The following is an 18940-nucleotide window of genomic DNA, read 5'->3' as shown; positions in this document are numbered from 1 at the left end:
GTGCATTCCTTGAGGCATCTCAGGGATTTCATGATGAGGAATTTCCTCATGCTCTTGTTGAGGTCCATGAGTGGGCTCTCTTGTTTGCTCCATCCTCTTTTTAGTGATGGGCTTGTCCTCTTCAATGAGGATGACTCCCTCTATGACAATCCCATCCGAATTGCAGAGGTGACAAATGAGGTGAGGAAAGGCTAACCTTGCCAAAGTGGATAACTTGTCAGCTACCTTGTAGAGTTCTTGAGGTATAATCTCATGAACTTCCACTTCCTCCCCAATCATGATACTATGGATCATGATGGCCCGGTCTATAGTAACTTCAGACCGGTTGCTAGTGGGAATGATTGAGCGTTGGATGAACTCCAACCATCCTCTAGCCACAGGCTTAAGGTCATGCCTTCTCAATTGAACCGGCTTGCCTCTTGAGTCAATTTTTCATTGAGCTCCTTCCACACATATGTCCATGAGGACTTGGTCCAACCTTTGATCAAAGTTGACCCTTCTAGTGTAGGGGCGTGCATTTTCTTGCATCATTGGCAAGTTGAATGCCAACCTTACATTTTCTGGACTAAAATATAAGTATTTCCCCTGAACCATTGTAAGCCAATTCTTTGGATTCGGGTTCATACTTTGATCATGGTTTCTAGTGATCCATGCATTTTCATAGAACTCTTGAATCATTAAGATTCTGACTTTTGGAATAGGATTGGAGAGAACTTTCCATCCTCTTCTTCTAATCTATTGTTGGATCTCCGGATATTCGCCCTTTTTGAGCTTAAAAGGGACCTCAGGGATCACCTTTTTCTTGGCCACAACTTCATAGAAGTGGTCTTGATGGACCTTTGAGATGAATCTTTCCATCTCCTATGACTCAGAGGTGGAAGCAATTGCCTTCCCTTTCCTCTTTCTTGAGGTTTCTCTGGCTTTAGGTGCCATAAATAGTTATGGAAAAACAAAAGCAATGCTTTTACACACCAAACTTAAAAGGTTTGCTCGTCCTCAAGCAAAAGAAGAAAGAAAGTAGTAGAAGAAGAAGAAAATAGAGGAGATGGAGGGAGATATGTGGTTCGGCCATGGGGTAGAAGTGGTGGTTGTTATGTGTAAAAATGAAGGAGTGGTGAGGGGTTTATATAGAGGTGGGGGGAGAGTTAGGTTTCATGTATTAGGGTTGGGTTTGGGAGGGAAAGGATTTTGAATTTGGAGGTAGGTGTGGTTTTTGGGAAAGAGTGGATGGATATGATTGGTGAAGAGGTGATGGGTAAGGGTGATGGAGGTGATTGGTGAAGGGTATTTGGGAAAGAGTGTTATGAAAAGGTATGAAGAAGAGAGAAGTGGGGTAGGTGGGGATCCTTGGGGTCTACAAATCATGAGGGGTCAAGGACTTATCATCCCTGCTCTATTTAGGTGTGTAAACGCCCTTAGAGTGCAACCTTGGCGTTTAACGCCAGACTGCTGCTTGTTTCTAGCATTAAACGCCAGCTTTTCTACCTTTCTTGGCGTTTAACGCCAACTTGGTGCCCTGTTCTGGCGTTAAACTCCAGTCTGGTTCCTGTTTCTGGCGTTTAACGCCAGCTTGATGCTTCTTTCTGGCGATAAACGCTAGTCTGATGCTTCTTACTGGCGTTTAAATGCCAGTAAACTTATCCTCCAGGGTGTGCTGTTTTTAATGCTATTTTTCATTATGTTTTTTATTTTTCAGTTGTTTTGGTAGCTTCACATGATCATCAACCTACATAAAACATAAAATAATAATGGAAAATAAATAGATATAATTAAATAACATTGTGTTGCCTCCCAATAAGTGCTTCTTTAATGTCAATAGCTTGACAGTGAGCTCTCATGGAGCCTCACAGATAATCAGAGCAGGGTTGGGGCCTCTCAACACCAAACTTAGAGTTTGATTGTGGCTTCCCAACACCAAACTTAGAGTTTGAATGTGGGGGTTTTGTTTGACTCTGTATTGAGAGAAGCGTTTCATGCTTCCTCTCCATGGTTACAGAAGGAGAACCTTGAGTCTTAAATACAAGGTAGTCCTCATTTAACTGAAGGACCAACTCTCCTCTATCAACATCAATCACAGCTTTTGCTGTGGCTAGGAAGGGTCTGCCAAGGATGATGGATTCATCCTCATCCTTTCTAGTGTCTAGGATTATGAAATCAGCAGGGATGTAAAGGCCTTCAACCTTTACTAGCACGTCCTCTACTAGTCTATGAGCCTATTTCATTGATTTATCTGCCATCTCTAGTGAGATTCTTGCAGCTTGTACCTCAAAGATTCCCAGTTTCTCCATTCCAGAGAGTGGCATGAGGTTTATCCCTGACCCCAGGTCACAAAGAGCCTTCTCAAAGGTCATGGTGCCTATGGTACAAGGTATGAAGAATTTTCCGGGATCCGGTTTCTTCTGAGGTAATGTCTGCCTCATTAATGCATTCAGTTCATTGGTGAATAAGGGGGTTCATCCTCCCAAGTCTTATTACCAAATAACTTGGCATTCAGCTTCATGATTGCTCCTAGATATTTAGCAACTTGCTCTTCAGTGATGTCTTCATCCTCTTCAGAGGAAGAATATTCATCAGAGCTCATGAATGGCAGAAGGAAGTTCAATGGAATCTCTATGGTCTCTGTATGAGCCTCAGATTCCTTTGGTTCCTCAAAGGGAAACTCCTTTCTGTCCAGAGGACGTCCCATGAGGGTTTTCTCACTGGGACTCACGTCCTCCTCACTCTCTCCAGGTTCGGCCATGTTGATCATGATTATGGCCTTGCACTCTCTCTTAGGATTTTCTTCTGTATTGCTTGGGAGAATACTGGGAGGAGTTTCAGTAATCTTCTTACTCAGCTGACCCACCTGTGCCTCCAAATTTCTAATGGAAGACCTTGTTTCATTCATGAAACTTAGTGTGGTCTTAGATAGATCAGAGACTATGGTTGCCAGGCCCGAATGGCTCTGTTCAGAATTCTCTGTCTGTTGTTGAGAAGATGATGGAAAAGGCTTGCTATTGCTAAACCTATTTCTTCCACCATTATTGTTGAAGCCTTATTGAGGCTTCTGTTGGTTATTCCAAGAGAAATTTGGATGATTTCTCCATGAAGGATTGTAGGTGTTTCCATAGGGTTCTCCCATGTAATTCACCTCTACCATTGCAGGGTTCTCAGGATCATAAGCTTCTTCTTCAGAAGATGCTTCTTTAGTACTGTTGGATGCAGCTTTCAATCCATTCAGACTTTGAGAAATTATATTGACTTGCTGAGTCAATATTTTATTCTGAGCCAATATGGCATTCAGAGTATCAATCTCAAGAACTCCCTTCTTCTGAGACGTCCCATTGTTCACAGGATTCCTGGTGCACGAAATTGTGATCTCAGGCAACGGCGCCAAAAACTCTGTATGCACGTCTTAATAAATTGTTTTTCATTCACAACTTTGATACAACTAACCAGCAAGTGCACTGGGTCGTCCAAGTAATAAACCTTACGTGAGTAAGGGCCGATCCCACGGAGATTGTTGGTATGAAGCAAGCTATGGTCACCTTGTAGATCTCAGTTAGGCGGATATAAAATAGTTATGGAGTTTTCGAAAATTATATAATAAAATAAGGATAGAAATACTTATGTAAATCATTGGTGAGAATTTCAGATATGCGCATAGAGATGCTTTCGTTCCTCTGAACCTCTGCTTTCCTGCTGTCTTCATCCAATCAATCCTACTCCTTTCCATGGCTGGCTTTATGTAAGGACATCACCGTTGTCAATGGCTACTTTTTATCCTCTCTGGAAAATGGTCCGATGCGCTGTCACTGCATGGCTAATCGTCTGGAGGCATCACCCTTGTCAATGCTGCATCCCATCCTCTTGTGAAAATGGTCCAAATGCTCTGTCACAGCACGGCTAATCATCTGAGGTTCTCGATCATACTGGAATAGGATTCACCCTCCTTTTGCGTCTGTCACTACGCCCAGCACTCACGAGTTTGAAGTTCGTCACAGTCATTCAATCCTAGAGTCCTACTCAGAATACCACAGACAAGGTTTAGACTTTCCGGACTCTCATGAATGCCGCCATCAATCTAGCTTATATCACGAAGATTCTGATTAAGAGATCCAAGAGATACTCATTCAATCTAAGGTGGAACGGAAGTGGTTGTCAGGCACGTGTTCGTGGGGGAATGATGATGATTGTAACGTTCATCACATTCAGGTTGAAGTGCGAATGAATATCTTAGAAGCGGAATAAGTTGAATTGAATAGAAAAACAGTAGTACTTTGCATTAATCTTTGAGGAACAGCAGAGCTCCACATCTTAATCTATGGAGTGCAGAAACTCTACAGTATGAAAATACATAAGTGATAATGGTCCAGGAATGGCCGAATGGCCAGCCCCCATGAAAGTCTAAGATAGCATAAAACTGATCAAAGATTTCTAATACAATAATAAAAAGTCCTATTTATACTAAACTAGTTACTAGGGTTTACAGAAGTAAGTAATTGATGCATAAATCTACTTCCGGGACCCACTTAGTGTGTGCTTGGGCCGAACTTGAATGTTACACGTGTAGAGGTCAATCTTGGAGTTGAACGCCAGTTTGTAACGTATTTCTGGCGTTCAACTCTGGCTTGTGACGTGTTTCTGGCGTTTAACTCCAGACAGCAGCATAGAACTAGTGTTCAACGCCCTTTTACATCGTTTAAACTCGGCCAAAGTATGGACTATTATATATTGCTGGAAAGCCCTAGATGTCTACTTTCCAACGCAATTGGAAGTGCGCCATTTTGAGTTCTGTAGCTCCAGAAAATTTACTTTGAGTGCAGGGAGGTCAGAATCCAACAGCATTAGCAGTCCTTCTTCAACCTCTGAATCTGATTTTTGCTCAAGTCCCTCAATTTCAGCCAGAAAATACCTGAAATCACAGAAAAACATACAAACTCATAGTAAAGTCTAGAAATGTGAATTTAACATAAAAACTAATGAAAAAATCTCTAAAAGTAACTAGATCCTACTAAAAACATACTAAAAACAATGCCAAAAAGCGTATAAATTATCCGCTCATCACAACACCAAACTTAAATTGTTGCTTGTCCCCAAGCAACTGAAAATCAAATAGGATAAAAAGAAGAGAATATACTATAAATTTCAAACTATCAATGAAACATAGCTCCAATCAGATGAGCGGGACTTGTAGCTTTTTGCCTCTTGAATAGTTTTGGCATCTCACTTTATCCATTGAGGTTCAGAATGATTGGCATCTATAGGAACTCAGAGTTCAGATAGTGTTATTGATTCTCCTAGTTTAGTATGTTGATTCTTGAACACAGCTACTTTATGAGTCTTGGCCGTGGCCCTAAGCACTTTGTTTTCCAGTATTACCACCGGATACATAAATGCCACAGACACATAATTGGGTGAACCTTTTCAGATTGTGACTCAGCTTTGCTAAAGTCCCCAATTAGAGGTGTCCAGGGTTCTTAAGCACACTCTTCTTTTGCTTTGGACCTTGACTTTAACTGCTCAGTTTCAAGTTTTCACTTGACACCTTCACGCTACAAGCACATGGTTAGGGACAGCTTGGTTTAGCCGCTTAGGCCAGGATTTTATTCCTTTAGGCCCTCCTATCCACTGAAGCTCAAAGCCTTGGGATCCTTTTTATTACCCTTGCCTTTTGGTTTTAAGGGCTATTGGTTTTTTGCTCTTGCCTCTTGGTTTTAAGAGCTTTGGCTTTTTCTGCTTGCTTTTTCTCTCTATTTTTTTCGCTAAATTTTTTTTTTCTGCAAGCTTTGTTCTTTGCTGCTTTTTCTTGCTTCAAGAATCAATTTTATGATTTTTTAGATTATTGAATAACATGTTTCCTTGTCATCATTCTTTCAAGAGCCAACATATTTAACATTCTTAAAAAACAACTTCAAAATATATATGCACTGTTCAAGCATTCATTTAGAAAACAAGAAGCTGATGCGAGGGCATTTTGGCCAGTTTCACTGACCTTTTCTTTACTGGTTTTAAGGTAGTTTCATGCATTTTCTTAGAAAATAAGCTAGTTTTGGATAGATATTCACTTACATCTTGATTCAAGCATACATTGTGCACTTTACATGATTTCATGAGAATTTTGCATGAATTATATGATAAATTGGATGATGCATGATCCCATGATTAAGAGCAAGACGTTGATGCACTTTGTTTGATTGATTTCAGGCCAAAAGAAGAAGAGAAGAACCACGTTAGTGGCTACGTTAGTTACACTAATGTGGGCACTAACGTGGAAGGAAGGAAAGCCATAACGTTAGTGAGAAAAGTGACTGCCAATGGCGCTCTCGAAGCCATCATTACCCACGTTAAGAGTCACGTTAACTAAGTTAACGTGAACTCTAATGTGAAGAAGGGAATTTGAGCCAATGTTAGTGACACTTAACATTATCACTAACGTTGTCCAATGCTAACAAGTGGCCACGTTAGAGTCTACGTTAACTTAGTTAACGTGGCCTCTAACGTTAAAAGGGGGAAAGGAAGCAAACGTTAGTGACATTCAACATTGTCACTAACGTTGGACTAAGTGCACAATGCCACGTTAACTCCCATGTTAACTTGGTTAACGTGGAAGCTAACGTGAAGAGGCAAGAGTGGTCGACAACGTTAGTGACACCCAACATTGTCACTAACGTTGGAAGCAACCACACAACCCCAAGGAGCCACGTTAACTTTCACGTTAACTTAGTTAACGTGGAGGCTAACATGAGAGAAGAAGGTGATGGCCAACGTTAGTGACACTCAACATTGTCACTAACATTGGAATGAGCCTCACAAGCCACTATGAGCCACGTTAACTCCCACGTTAACTTAGTTAAGGTGGAAGTTAACGTGGCACCTGGCAGCCTGACCATGCCTTCTTCAAACATGCATAACTTGAGCCACAAAACTCCAAATGAGGTGATTCCAGTGGCATTGGAAAGTAGGATTCCAGAGCTTTCCAAGCATATATGGCAATACATGGTTGATACTAAATTTGAGGGAGAAAGCCTGCCCCGAAAGTGCAATGATGAACATGGTATCAACCTGTATTAAGGCCAACTGACCTCTTCACCTTCCAAGAAGCGTAACTCGAGTTATAGAGCTCCAAATGATGCGCTTCCAAGGGGATTCGAAAGTAGACATCCAGGGCTTTCCAACAATATATAATAGTATGAGATGGACACTAAGTTTGAGTTTTAGAAACTGGCAATAATGAAGCCATGATCGCTAGCGTTATTGGCACTCAAGTTTTTCATTAACGCTAGCAACTATGCCAGCAACCCTGTCCACTTCAAAGGAGCATAACTTGAGCTACAGAGGTCCAATTGAGGTGATTCTAGTTGCGTTAGAAAGCTGACATTTAGAGCTTTCCAACGATATATAATACTCTATAGTGGGCATGAAATTGGAGCACAAACAAGAGGCATCTTTTAAGCCCCAAAAACACCAACTGGGCAACAAGTGCAACGTTAGCCACAATAACTTTAGCACTAACGCCACACTTGTAGCGTTAGTGTGGCTAACTTTAGCACCAACTTTAGCACCTGGACCTCAACTTGACTCACTTCTCTCTCAAGTCCACTTCAAAGCTCAAGCAAGCAAGCCCACAATTGTCAACCAATCAAGACCACAAGAAGCATCTAAAATAGGAATTTTCATTTAATTGTAATTTGCTTTTAATTTCATTTTGTAATCTAGGAGAGCCTATATAAAGGCCTTAGTCTTTTACATTGAAAACATCAGGGAAAAGGGGGAACGGAAATTCTGGAATGAGGGATTGAAGAGGGGTCTTCGGACTCCCTCCCCTCACACACTTTTCCTTCTCTTTCTTTTAGTTGTAATTTTCATTTATGTTGAATTTTCAATTTCAGTTTGAATCTTCATCTTTACTTTTCTGTACTTTCTTTCTTTTCTATTTTTGTAGAGCAATGATCAACTAACTCTTTACATTGGGTTAGAGAGCTCTATTGTGATTCAATGGATCAATTGTAGTTCTTATTCTTCTTCTTCTATCTTTTCTCTTGATTTTACTTGAAAGCTTTCGATCTTCATCCAATTGGGTAGTTATCTTAGAAAAGAAACTATTCATACTTGGATCTCTTCTGAACCTTGGAAGAGGAATGAAGAGATCATGCTAGAAATGCTTTCTCATGCTGGACCAAATTGGGTTTGGATGGATATGTGACTATAATCCTCTCAACACTTGATTTGGGAAATGCATGTGGTATAATCAGTGACCATACTTCATCTCTTCTCATGAGCAATTGACCAAGGAATTGGCTATTAATCAAGATTTGAGAGATTGAATTACAAGGAATTGTAATTCGATCAATTAAGATTGCCAAGGAGATCAATGAGTGCATTGATTGAGGAAGAGATGAGAATGAACTTGATCCGGAGGATTGCAATATCTCTTGATCCCGATGTTCATTTTATTTTTAATTCTTAAATTTACTTTTCTTGCCATTTTACTTTTCTGCACTTTATTGCTTTCTTTACTTTTCTGCCATTTACATTTCCTTGTTACTTATCACTCTCAAATCTGATTCGTCTAACTAGGATAATCAATTAACCATTGATTGCTTAATCCGTTAATCTCTGTGGGATTCGACCTCACTCTATTGTGAGTTTTTACTTGACGACAAATTCGGTACACTTGCCGAAGGAAATTTGTTGTGAGACACGTTTTCCGTGCATCAAGTTTATGGCGCCGTTGCCGGGGATTATTCGTGATTAACAAACTACCGGTTGATTAATTTACTAGATTAGACACTTTTCTTTTGTCTTTGTTTTCTTTTGTTTCTTTATTTTCTTTTGCCAACTAACTGTTTGTGATATTGTCTCACTGGGAATTTCCTCATCTGTGACAATGGAGATTCCAATTTCTTTTGGTGATTATTGTTTGAGACAGAGCTTTCTGTAGGAAAGAAAGGAGCATCCATCATATTTTAGTCAATCAAATTTCATGGGAAACTCTCCACCACCACATAATGATTCACTTTACTATGCTCATGGTGGGTGGGAGTATCAAGAACATGAAATGGGGTACTTTCCAGAGCCACAAAATGGTCCATATTTTGGTGAAATTGATCACTACTCAAGTTGTGGCTGGGAAGATCAAAATCAAGGAGATTTCATTCATTCATACCCCAGTCATCAAGAGCCATCACCTCTCAATTATACAATCTCACCTCCAAGTTTTACATGCCTAAATTCTTCATCATTTGAGTATGCCTCAGCACAAAAGTCTATCCCAAATCCATACAATTCATTTCACCATCCACAAAACTCAACCCATTACCCACAAAAGTCATACCACTCTCAGAACATAAAATCACAAAACAACCAATTCCATTCACAAAGTAGCCACCCTCAACCTCTAAATTTCACCCCAGTTGCACACCCTCCCCTCGAGGATAAGCTATCAAGGATAGAGAACCTACTGGCAATACTCTTGGAAGAGTCTAAGGACACAAGGACTTTCCAAGAGGAAGTAAAAACCATTATGCAGAACTGGTGGGTTGCCATTAAGAAGCTTGAGGCACAAGTTGGATATCTATCAAAGCAAATCACTACCCACAATTCTCTCAGTGATACCATGGCAAACCCAAGGGAGGAATCAGAAGAACAAGAAAAAAAGGCACCCATACCAAGTGAGATCTCTATGAAGAAGGAGGAGGTTATGAGAGTATATAAGCCTAAGGCTCCATACCCACAGAGGTTACTAGTGGTGACAAAGGAACATGCAAAATCACTCCCAAAAGATTCAATGCAACATCATGTAGAAGAAAGGGAGAAAGTTAATCAAGGGAGTCCACACTCCAAGGAAACAGAGAGTTGCATAGAGGGTGAGTTCATTGAACCACCAATTCAAGAAGTTCTTGATGAAGAGGATGCTCCACCCAACATACAATACCCAAATCCTGAAATCAAGGTGATAAAGGCAATCAACATGAACACTAACAAAAGGATGGTGACCAAGAAAAGAAGGACAATATTCATGAAGAAGAAAAGGTCAACCAAAAGCCATCCCACCCCTACCTCAACAAGCAAGTTTACTCAAGCTAACAACAGAAGAAGGCTTGCTGGGGAGAGGCACTCAAAACAAGGGGCATTAACTGGCTCCTCTTTCCTCTTGAGGTCATTTCTCTTAACAAACTGGAAGAAGAGGAAGAAAGTCATGAACAACATGTCAAGCTAATGACAGTAAAAGAGCGCTTGTTGGGAGGCAACCCAACCGTAGGTAACATTTTCTTGCTTTGCTTAGTTTACTTTCAATAATTTGGCATATGATTGCACTCTAAGTTTGGTGTTGCCATGCAACAATTTGATTTTCAATCTTCACTGGGTACTTGCAACATTCTAAATTGACAGTGGCACACTAAATTTGGTGTTGCCACTTAACTTTCATGCAAAGTACCATGCCAACACCACTTATTAATGCAATCACATTGTCTCTGTTTTACTTCTTGTGCTTTTATTGTGATCCATAATCTTGCTTGCTGAAACACATGCATACTCACACTTTATTTTAAGACATTCATGATCCATCATAAACCCCGTCACCATTGTTTTAATTGTTGCTTGAGTATAAGCAATCATTCTATGTCTGGTATGGGAAGGGGAAGAATAGGAGAAAAAGGGCAACAACAATGAAGATAAAATACAAGGTGGTAAAGTTCCTTTATCCTCTTACTTATTTCCTGCACTTTAATTTGCATGATTGTCTTCTATGTTCTTTGTATGTATGTGTCCTTTCTCCTTGTGAATAAGCATATCAATTCTGTCTTTTAAACTTTTTATTGATTAAGGCTGTGTTTTCTAGTCTGAATGTCATTACTGCATCCTTACTTTGCTTACTAGTATGCTTGTCCCCTTTAAATCAAATGAAAAGAGAATGAGTGTTTTTAAAGACCAGAGAGGAGTTCATACTATGGAGTAAGTTCATGAGTTTATGGTATAGTCATAAGTTACCTAAGTTGGTTCAACCACAAGGTGAGAGGACAACTATCTGTCATGAATACTATGCTTGAGACACACCCCATGAGACTAGCTAAATAAGAAGATCCTAATAAGAAAAAGGGAAAGAACAATCAAAGGTTGAAAAATAAAAGAAAAAGAGTAAGCAATAAGGCTAGGCACCAATGGTTTTAATCTTGAGGCATGTGTCTGTGGTGCTCCTGTGTGAGGGATCTACTTGGATGAATAAGCTCTTAGGGGTGCCTTATCACTTGGTAACTTGGGTTAACTAACTCAGGATTATCAGCTGAAAGTCCACTATCAAGAGTAACCCTCAATAAGAGCATTTAGTAACCCAAAGAGGTGCTGGACACCAAGGTCTCAAGACAAGAAAATAAATAAACTATGTGCGTGTGGTGTGTATGTATGGGGGAGAGACTTGAGCAAGTAAGTCCTTAGGGGTGCTTCAACACCTAGCACCTTGAACCAACTGGTTCGGGAGTGTTGACTGAAAGCTTATTTTAAAGAGTTGCCCCCTTACAAAGCACTTAGCTTAAGAACAAAAATAAGCCCTCAAATAACAACAAAATGATCAATGAATAAAAGTCTCATGGGATGCAATAACAAGTGAGTATTCTAGGACATGATAAAGGTCTGAAAGCCAGGAATGAGCCTAAGTTGCTATGCATGAAACCACCATAAAACCAGGGACATGACTTCCACAAGAATTACTCATTTCTCTTGGCATTCCATTCATCATTCTCTTGTTCCAGTACTTGCTTAGGGACAAGCAAGCTTTAAGTTTGGTGTTGTGATGCCAGGGCATTTTGGCCAGTTTCACTGACCTTTTCTTTACTGTTTTTAAGGTAGTTTCATGCATTTTCTTAGGAAATAAGCTAGTTTTGGGTAGATATTCACTTACATCTTGATTCAAGCATACATTGTGCACTTTACATGATTTCATGAGAATTTTGCATGAATTATATGATAAATTAGATGATGCATGATCCCATGATTAAGAGCAAGACTTTGATGCACTTTGTTTGATTGATTTCAGGCCAAAAGAAGAAGAGAAGAGCCACGTTAGTGGCTACGTTAGTTACACTAATGTGGGCACTAACGTGGAAGGAAGGAAAGCCACAACGTTAGTGAGAAAAATGACTGCCAATGACGCTCTCGAAGCCATCATTACCCACGTTAAGAGTCACGTTAACTAAGTTAACGTGAACTCTAATGTGAAGAAGGGAATTTGAGCCAACGTTAGTGACACTTAATATTATCACTAACGTTGGCCAATGCTCACAAGTGGCCACGTTAGACTCCACGTTAACTTAGTTAACGTGGCCTCTAACGTTAAAAGGGGGAAAGGAAGCAAACGTTAGTGACATTCAACATTGTCACTAACGTTGGCCTAAGTGCACAATGCCACGTTAATTCCCACCTTAACTTGGTTAACGTGGAAGCTAACGTGAAGAGGCAAGAGTGTCGACAATGTTAGTGACACCCAACATTGTCACTAACGTTGGAAGCAACCACACAACCCCAAGGAGCCACGTTAACTTCCACGTTAACTTAGTTAACGTGGAGGCTAACGTGAGAGAAGAAGGTGATGGCCAACGTTAGTGACACTCAACGTTGTCACTAACGTTGGAATGAGCCACACAAGCCACTATGAGCCACGTTAACTCCCACGTTAACTTAGTTAACGTGGAAGTTAACGTGGCACCTGGCAGCTTGACCATGCCTTCTTCAAGCATGCATAACTTGAGCCACAAAACTCCAAATGAGGTGATTCCAGTGGCATTGGAAAGTAGGATTCCAGAGCTTTCCAAGCATATATGGCACTACATGGTTGATGCTAAATTTGAGGGAGAAAACCTGCCCCGAAAATGCAATGATGAACATGGTATCAACCTGTATTAAGGCCAACTGACCTCTTCACCTTCCAAGAAGTGTAACTCGAGTTATAGAGCTCCAAATGATGCGCTTCCAAAGGCATTGGAAAGTAGACATCTAGGGATTTCCAACTATATATAATAGTATGGGATGGACACTAATTTTGAGCTTCAGAAACTGGCAATAATGAAGCCATGATCGCTAGCGTTATTGGCACTCAAGTTTTTCATTAACGCTAGCAACTATGCCAGCGACCATGTCCACTTCAAAGGAGCATAACTTGAGCTACAGAGGTCCAATTGAGGTGATTCTAGTTGCGTTAGAAAGCTGACATTCAGAGCTTTCCAACGATATATAAAACTCTATAGTGGGCATGAAATTGGAGCACAAACAAGAGGCATCTTTTAAGCCCCAAAAACACCAACTGGACAACAAGTGCAATGTTAGCCACAATAACTTTAGCACTAACGCCACACTTGTAGCATTAGTGTGGCTAACTTTTGCACCAACTTTAGCACCTGGACCTCAACTTGACTCACTTCTCTCTCAAGTCCACTTCAAAGCTCAAGCAAGCAAGCCCACAATTGTCAACCAATCAAGACCACAAGAAGCATCTAGAATAGGAATTTTTATTTAATTGTAATTTGCTTTTAATTTTATTTTGTAATCTAGGAGAGCCTATATAAAGGCCTTAGTCTTTACATTGAAAACATCGGGGAAAAGGGGGGACGGAAATTCTGGAATGAGGGATTGAAGAGGGGTCTTCGGACTCCCTCCCCTCACATACTTTTCCTTCTCTTTCTTTTAGTTGTAATTTTCATTTATGTTGATTTTTCAATTTCAGTTTGAATCTTCATCTTTACTTTTCTGCACTTTCTTTCTTTTCTATTTTTGTAGAGCAATGATCAACTAACTCTTTACATTGGGTTAGAAAGCTCTATTGCGATTCAATGGATCAATTGTAGTTCTTATTCTTCTTCTTCTATCTTTTCTCTTGATTTTACTTGAAAGCTTTCGATCTTCATCCAATTGGGTAGTTATCTTGGAAAAGAAACTATTCATACTTGGATCTCTTCTGAACCTTGGAAGAGGAATGAAGAGATCATGCTAGAAATGCTTTCTCATGCTGGACCAAATTGGGTTTGGATGGATATGTGACTATAATCCTCTCAACACTTGATTTGGGAAATGCATGTGGTATAATCAGTGACCATACTTCATCTCTTCTCATGAGAAATTGACCAAGGAATTGGCTATTGATCAAGATTTGAGAGATTGAATTACAAGGAATTGTAATTCGATCAATTAAGATTGCCAAGGAGATCAATGAGTGCATTGATTGAGGAAGATATGAGAATGAACTTGATCTGGAGGATTGCAATATCTCTTGATCCCAATGTTTATTTTATTTTTAATTTTTAAATTTACTTTTCTTGCCATTTTACTTTTCTGCACTTTATTGCTTTCTTTACTTTTCTGCCATTTACATTTCCTTGTTACTTATCACTCTCAAATCTGATTCGTCTAACTAGGATAATCAATTAACCATTGATTGCTTAATCTGTTAATCTCTGTGGGATTCGACCTCACTCTATTGTGAGTTTTTACTTGACGACAAATTCGGTACACTTGCCGAAGGAAATTTATTGTGAGACAAGTTTTCCGTGCATCAGAAGCATTGTCACCACATCAATATAATTAAACTAAGTTCAAGGATAAATTCAAAACTCATGTACTTCTTGTTCTTTTGAATTAAAATATTTTTCATTTAAGAGAGGTGATTGATTCATAGGACATTCATAACTTTAAGACATAGTTACTAACTACTAATGATCATGTAATAAGACACAAACATGGATAAGCACTTAACATTAAGAAAACGAAAAATAGAAAATTAGAACAAGGAATGAGTCCACCTTAGTGATGGTGGCGTTTCCATCTTGAGGAACCAATGATGTCCTTGAGCTCTTCTATGTCTCTTCCTTGTCTTTGTTGCTCCTCTCTCATTGCTTTTTGATCTTCTCTTATTTCATGAAGGATGATGGAGTGCTCTTGATGTTCCACCTTTAATTGTCCCATGTTGGAACTTAATTCTCCTAGGGAGGTGTTGATTTGCTCCCAATAGTTTTGTGGAGGAAAATGCATTTGAGGCATCTCCGGGATCTCATGGTGATGAGCTTCATGCGTCTCTTGAGATCCATGAATGGGCTCTCTTGCTTGCTCCATCATTTTCTTAGTGATGGGCTTCTCTTCCTCAATGGGAATGTCTCCTTCTATGAAAGCTCCAGCTGAGTAACATAGATGGCAAATAAGATGAGGGAAAGCTAGCCTTGCCCCAGGAGAGGGCTTTTCGGCTATTTTGTAGAGTTCAAGGGAGATGACTTCATGAACTTCTACTTCCTCTCCAATCATGATGCTATGGATCATGATGGCCCGATCCACAGTAACTTCAGATCGGTTGCTAGTGGGGATGATGGAGCGTTGGATAAATTCCAACCATCCTCTAGCTACAGGCTTGAGGTCCAGTCTTCTTAATTGAACCGGCTTGCCTTTGGAGTCAATCTTCCATTGAGCTTCTTCCACACATATTTCCATGAGGACTTGGTCCAACCTTTGATTAAAGTTGACCCTTCTAGTGTAGGGGCGTGCATCTCCTTGCATCATAGGCAAGTTAAACGCCAATCTCACATTCTCCGGACTAAAATCTAAGTATTTCCCCCAAACCATTGTAATATAATTCTTTGGATTTGAGTTCTTACTTTGATCATGGTTCCTAGTGATCCATGCATTGGCATAGAACTCTTGAACCATTAGGATGCCGACTTGTTGGATGGGGTTTGTTAGAACTTCCCAACCTCTTCTTTGGATTTCATGTTGTATCTCCGGATACTCATTCTTCTTGAGCTTGAAAGGGACCTCGGGGATCACCTTCTTCTTGGCCACAACATCATAGAAGTGGTCTTGATGAGCTTTGGAGATGAATCTTTCCATCTCCCATGACTCGGAGGTAGGAGCTTTTGTCTTCCCTTTCCCTTTTCTAGAGGATTCTCCGGTCTTGGGTGCCATCAATGGTAATGGAAAAACAAAAAGCTTATGCTTTTACCACACCAAACTTAGAATATTGCTCGCCCTCGAGCAAGAGAAGAAAGAATAGATGAAGAAGAAGATGAAAATATGGAGGAGAGGGGGAGGGGTGTATTCGGCCAAGAAGAGAAGAGAGGGTTGTGTTGTGTGAAAATGAGGAAGAATGGAGGGCTATATATAGGGAAGGGAGGGGGGTAAGGTTCGGCCATATAGGGTGGGTTTGGGTGGGAAATTGATTTTGAATTTTGAAGGTAGGTGGAGTTTATGAGGTAGGTTTATGGGGAAGAGTGGATGGAGGTGAGTGGTGAAGTGGTGATAGGGAAGAGAGATTGAGGTGATTGGTGAAGAGTTTTGGGGAAGAGTGTTTATGGGATTGTGTGAAAGAGGGGTGAGAAGAAGTGAGTGGAGGTAGATGGGGATCCTGTGGGGTCCATAGATCCTGAGGTGATCCTGTGGGGTCCACAGATCCTGAGGTGTTCAAGGATTTACAACCTTGCACCAAATTGGGCATGCAAAATGCCCTTGCACACAACTCTGGGCGTTCAACGCCAGATTGGTGCTTGTTCTGGGCGTTGAACGCCCATTTGTTGCCCATTTCTGGCGTTGAACGCCAGAACCATGCTTGTTCTGGGCGTTCAGTGCCAGCTCTTCTCCAGGGTGCAATTCTAGCATTTAAACGCCCAGATGCTGCCCGTTTTGGGCGTTCAGCACCAGAACCATGCTCTGTTCTGGCGTTAAACGCCAGCCAGATGCTTCTTACTGGCGTTTAAACGCCAGTGAGATCCTCCTCCAGGGTGTGATTTTTTTTCTGCTGTTTTTTATTATGTTTTCAAGTTTTATATTTATTTTGTGACTCCACATGAACATGAACCTAATAAAACATGAAAGAACAATAAAATTAGATAAATAAAAATTGGGTTGCCTCACAACAAGCGCTTCTTTAATGTCAATAGCTTGACAGTGGGCTCTCATGGAGCCTCACAGATGTTCAGAGCATTATTGAGACTTCCCAACACCAAACTTAGAGTTTGGATATGGGAGTTCAACACCAAACTTAGAGTTTGGTTGTGGCCTCCCAACACCAAACTTAGAGTTTGACTGTGGGGGCTCTGGTTGACTCTGTTTTGAGAGAAGCTTTTTATGCTTCCTCTCCATGTTTACAGAAGGATGACCTCGAGTTTTAAACACAAGGGAGTCCTCATTCAATTGAAGGACTAGTTCACCTCTGTCAACATCAATCACAGCTCTTGCTGTGGCTAGGAAGGGTCTTCCAAGGATGATGGATTCATCCTCATCCTTCCCAGTATCTAGGATTATGAAATCAGCAGGGATGTAAAGGCCTCCAACCTTTACTAACATGTCCTCTACTTGTCCATAAGCCTGTTTTCTTGAATTGTCTGCCATCTCTAATGAGATTTTAGTAGCTTGCACCCCAAAGATTCCCAGTTTCTTTATTACAGAGAGGGGCATGAGGTTTATCCCTGAACCAAGGTCATACAGAGCCTTTTCAAAGATCATGGTGCCTATTGTACAAGGTATTAGGAACTTTCCAAGATCCTGTTTCTTTTGAAGCAATGTCAATTGATCCAGATCACTCAGTTCATTGGTGAACAGGGGAGGTTCATCTCCCCAAGTCTCATTACCAAATAAATTGGCATCAGCTTCATGATTGTACCAAGGTACTTGGCAACTTGCTCTTCAGTAACATCCTCATTCTCTTCAGAAGAGGAATACTCATCAGAGCTCATGAATGGCATAAGGAGGTTCAATAAAATCTCTATGATCTCTAGATGAGCCTCAGATTCCTTTGGTTCTTCAGAGGGAAACTCCTTATTGATCACTGGACATCCCAGGAGGTCTTCCTCACTGGGATTTACGTCCTCCCCTTCTTCCTTGGATTCGGTCATGATGGTTATATCAATGGCCTTGCACTCTCCTTTTGGATTTTCTTCTGTATTGCTTGGGAGAGTACTAGGAGGGATTTCAGTGATCCTTTTACTCAGCCGGCCCACTTGTGCCTCCAAATTTCTAATGGAGGACCTTGTTTCATTCATGAAACTTACAGTGACCTTAGATAGATCAGAGACTAAGTTTGCTAAATTAGAGGTATTTTGTTCAGAGTTCTCTGTCTGTTGCTGAGTGGATGATGGAAAAGGTTTACTATTGTTAAACCTATTTCTTCCACCATTATTAAAGCCTTGTTGAGGCTTTTGTTGATCCTTCCATGAGAGATTTGGGTGATTTCTCCATGAGGGATTATAGGTGTTTCCATATGGTTCACCCATGTAATTCACCTCTGCTATTGCAGGGTTCTCAGGATCATAAGCTTCTTCTTCAGAAGATGCCTCTTGAGTACTGTTGGATGCAGCTTGCATTCCATTCAGACTCTGAGAAATCATATTGACTTGCTGAGTTAATATTTTATTCTGAGCTAATATAGCATTCAGAGTATCAATTTCAAGAACTCCCTTCTTCATAAGCGTCCCATTACTCACAGGATTCCTCTCAGAAGTGTACATGAACTGGTTATTGGCAACCATGTCAATGAGTTCTTGAGCTTCTGCAGGCGTTTTCTTTAGGTGAATGGATCTACCTGCAGAAGTATCCAATGACATCTTAGCCAATTCAGATAGACCATCATAGAATATATCCAGGATGGTCCATTCTGAAAGCATGTCAGAAGGACACTTTTTGGTCAGTTCTTTGTATCTCTCCCAAGCTTCATAGAGGGATTCACCTTCTTTCTATCTAAAGGTTTGAACATCCACTCTAAGCTTACTCAGCTTTTGAGAGGGAAAGAACATGGCTAAGAAAGCCTTGACCAGCTTATCCCAAGAGTTCAGGCTATCCTTAGGTTGAGAGTCCAACCATATTCTAGCTCTGTCTCTTACAGCAAAAGGGAAAAGCATGAGCCTGTAGACTTCAGGATCTACTCCATTAGTCTTAACAGTATCACAGATCTGCAAGAATTCAGTTAAGAACTGAAAAGGATCTTCAGATG

General features: G+C 40.5%; 1 non-coding gene across 1 annotated transcript; it reads left to right on the top strand.

The window, feature by feature from the left end:
* Positions 1 to 18608: 18608 nt before the first annotated feature.
* LOC148581118 (small nucleolar RNA R71) lies at positions 18609 to 18716 on the top strand. The gene has a single exon (XR_015894326.1). It is a non-coding gene; the product is annotated as a small nucleolar RNA R71 (small nucleolar RNA).
* Positions 18717 to 18940: the final 224 nt, after the last annotated feature.

The sequence above is a fragment of the Arachis ipaensis genome, chromosome B10 (genome assembly GCF_059453495.1).
Source record: "Arachis ipaensis isolate K30076 ecotype BB chromosome B10, ASM5945349v1, whole genome shotgun sequence".
Classification (NCBI taxonomy): domain Eukaryota; kingdom Viridiplantae; phylum Streptophyta; class Magnoliopsida; order Fabales; family Fabaceae; genus Arachis; species Arachis ipaensis.
Note: the sequence above shows the minus strand (reverse complement) of the source record. Positions and strands in the feature narration are given on the sequence as shown.